A 3375-nucleotide genomic window follows, 5' to 3' on the forward strand; every position below is an offset into this window, starting at 1 on the left:
TGACCCTCACCTGAGATGCATTACTCAGGGCCTTTCCCCCGAGACCCATAAATATATTTGTATTGCCCTTCCCCCAGTCAAATGTAGCAGCTTCCAACATATTGGGAATTACCACTTCTTGCAGCCAGATATAGTTACTACATAACAGGAAATGGCTCCTCACTCCTCCCCTTTCTGTTAAGTAAATGGGAGGAGTAAAGGAGCAAAATGGATGGTGGGCAGAAGACAATATAGAGGCCAAATTTGCACTGCCACATGCTGTCCAGTTGTTATGCTCAGTGCTAAGAGCTGATCTGTCCTACAACAAACTATAGCTCTTGAAATGCATTGCTGCCAGAAAGTGCATGCTGAAGCACAATGTTTCCAGCCCATGTGAATGATCAACAATTACCAAGAATTCCCATGGCTTATCTTTAACCATAATGTTTTCAGGGTGTATTGGGTAGACTCGAATAATTACCCAAATAAAATTAGCCAAATTTGCATTTTGAAAGTAAACCCAGTGCTCACTTCGGCAGCACATATACTAAAATTGGAACGATACAGAGAAGATTAGCATGGCCCCTGCGCAAGGATGATACGCAAATTTGTGAAGCGTTCCATATTTTTTATTGAAAATGAATCTTGATGGGAATGGAAGGGGAGAGCGAGTGGGAAAGGGGAGGGTTGCAGGTAAGGGGGAAGTTGTGGGGAGGGGGGAAGCCTTTGTAATCCATAAGCTGTACTTTGGAAATTTATATTCATTAAATAAATAAAAAAAAGAAAGTAAACCCAAGGCCGGCACCATGGCTTAACAGGCTAATCCTCCGCCTTGCGTAGCCGGCACAGTGGGTTCTAGTCCCGGTTGGGGCGCTGGATTCTCTCCCGGTTGCCCCTCTTCCAGGCCAGCTCTCTGCTATGGCCCGGGAAGGCAGTGGAGGATGGCCCAAGTGCTTGGGCCCTGCACCCCATGGGAGACCAGGAGAAGCACCTGGCTCCTGGCTTCAGATTGGCACGATGAGCCGGCCGCAGCAGCCATTGGAGGGTGAACCAACGGCAAAAAGGAAGACCTTTCTCTCTGTCTCTCTCTCTCACTATCCACTCTGCCTGTCAAAAAAAAAAAAAAAAAAAAAAGTAAACACAAGACTCTAACAACAGAGAAAAAACCCTTTTAAAATGACTAAGTAGTTTCTACCAAGTGGCTTCTCCAAAACACAAAAAGACTGCAACCAAGGTTTATTCACCCACTGCCACTTAAGGGGTTACACACTCCTTGCTGACTCCTCGATATGATGTGGGCAATGAATATATTATTCTCCGATCCAGATTCTTGCCTCCCACATAGATAAAATTATAACCAGAGTCTAGTATTGTGCGCAAATATGAATAGAATTTATGTAACAGTGAGGGAACAAACATTCATGTGGGAGTATGAGACATTCCAGTTTGAGAAATATTTTTAGTGGTCAAAGAATTGCCTATAAACAAGAGAGAGAAGAAAAAAATCCTCACTCCATAACCATACCTCTAAGTGGGAGTAGGAGAGATCCATCTGAGACATGGCCATGGCAGAAAGAGAAAACAAGAGTGGTGCCTCCGAATGCATTCTGTGGTGGAAATAACTCTCTCCTGCTTTCTATCTCATTTTATAAGAAAGTAGGTAATACCCCAATTGGATAAACAACTGGGGTGGACTCTGAGAATTTGTCCTGGCCTAAGAGATCACAGGTGCATCCTGGGAAGTTAGGCATATGAAACAGATAGTTAAAGAGGTAGCATTACAGCTCACCTAAACTTTAAATAACTAGTTGTACCATATCACCAGGTGCTCCATTTCTGATCCAACTGCTTTCTCTTTTTTAAGAAGGCTTTTATTTAATGAATAGAAATTTCATTGGTACAGCTTTTTGTAATATAGTGGTTCTTCCTTCCATTCTCGCCCTACCACCCCCACTCCCTTCCCATCACCTACTCCCTCTCCCATCCCATTCTTCATTAAGGTTTGTTTTTAATTGACTTTATACAGAAGACCAACTCTTTACTAAGTAAATATTTCAACAGTTTGCACCCACACAGACACACAAAGTATACAGTACAATTTGAAGACAAATTTTACAGTTAATTCTCATAGTACAACTCATCAAGGACAGAGATCTTACATGGGGAGTAAGTGCACAGTGACTCCTGTTGTTGATTTAACAACTGACACTTTAGGCTCTTTACATGAGCTGCCAAGGTTATGGAAGCCTTTTGAGTCCACAGAATCCATCGGTATTTAGACAGGGCTATATGAAAAGTGGAAGTCCTCCTCTCCTTTCAGGGAAAAGTACATCCTTCTTTAATGGCCCCTTCTTTCCACTGGGGTCTCACTCATAAAGATCTTTCATGCAGAACATTTTTTTGCCACTATGTCTTGGCTTTCCATGCATGAAATGCTTTCATGGGCTTTGCAGCCAGGACTGGATGCCTTAAGGGCTGATTATGAGGTCAGAGTGCTGTTTAGGGCATTTGTCATTCTATGAGTCTGCTGTGTGGACTGCTTCCCATGTTGGAACTTTCTCTCCTTTTTAATTCTATCTGTTATTATAACCAGGCACTTGGTCTTACTTATGTGATCCCTTTGACACTTAATCCTATCTATATGATCAATTCCACACTTAATATGATCACTTTTTCACTTAAGATGGATTGGTACCACCCAGCTTAATGAGATTTGGAGTCCCATGGCAAGTTTTTAGCTTTACCCTTTGGGGTAAGTCCATGGGAATGTGTGCTGAACTGTACAGCTCCTCCCTTTCTTATTCCCACTCTTATTTTTAACGGGGATCTATTTTCAATTGAATTTATACACCTATAACTAATTCTATGTTAAGTAAAGAGTTTGAGCAATGGCATTAGGTAAAAAAAGAAGAAATAAAAATAAAATGAAATAATAAACCGTTCCTTGACATTCAAGACAAGGGCTGTCAAGTAATTGCTTCTTGTAGTGTCAGTTTCACTTCTACAGGTTGTCTTTGAGGTGCTTTGTTAGTTATCACAGATCAGGGAGAATATATATGCTATTTGTCCCTTGCACCTGGCTTATTTCACTTGGTATGATGTTTTCCAGATTCATCCATTTTATTGCAAATAACCAGATTTCATTTTTTAACCACTATGTAGTATTCCATAGAGTACATATCCCACCCATAGTTTCTTTATCCAGGCTTCTGCTGATGGACATTTAGTTTGAGTCCATGGCTTAACTATTGTGAATTGAACTGCAATAAACATTAAGGTGCAGATGAAACTTTTACTTGCTGATTTCATTTCCTTTGGGTAAATTCCAAGGAGTGAGATGGCTGGGTCATAAGGTAGGATTATATTCAGATTTCTGAGATATCTCAAAACTGTTTT

At 41.0% G+C, this 3375-nt stretch overlaps 1 non-coding gene across 1 annotated transcript; it reads left to right on the forward strand.

The window, feature by feature from the left end:
- The first annotated feature begins 502 nt into the window (after window positions 1–502).
- Window positions 503–609, forward strand: LOC133757202 (U6 spliceosomal RNA). The gene has a single exon (XR_009865580.1). It is a non-coding gene; the product is annotated as a U6 spliceosomal RNA (small nuclear RNA).
- Window positions 610–3375: the final 2766 nt, after the last annotated feature.

This window comes from Lepus europaeus, chromosome 3, assembly GCF_033115175.1.
Source record: "Lepus europaeus isolate LE1 chromosome 3, mLepTim1.pri, whole genome shotgun sequence".
Lineage (NCBI taxonomy): Eukaryota > Metazoa > Chordata > Mammalia > Lagomorpha > Leporidae > Lepus > Lepus europaeus.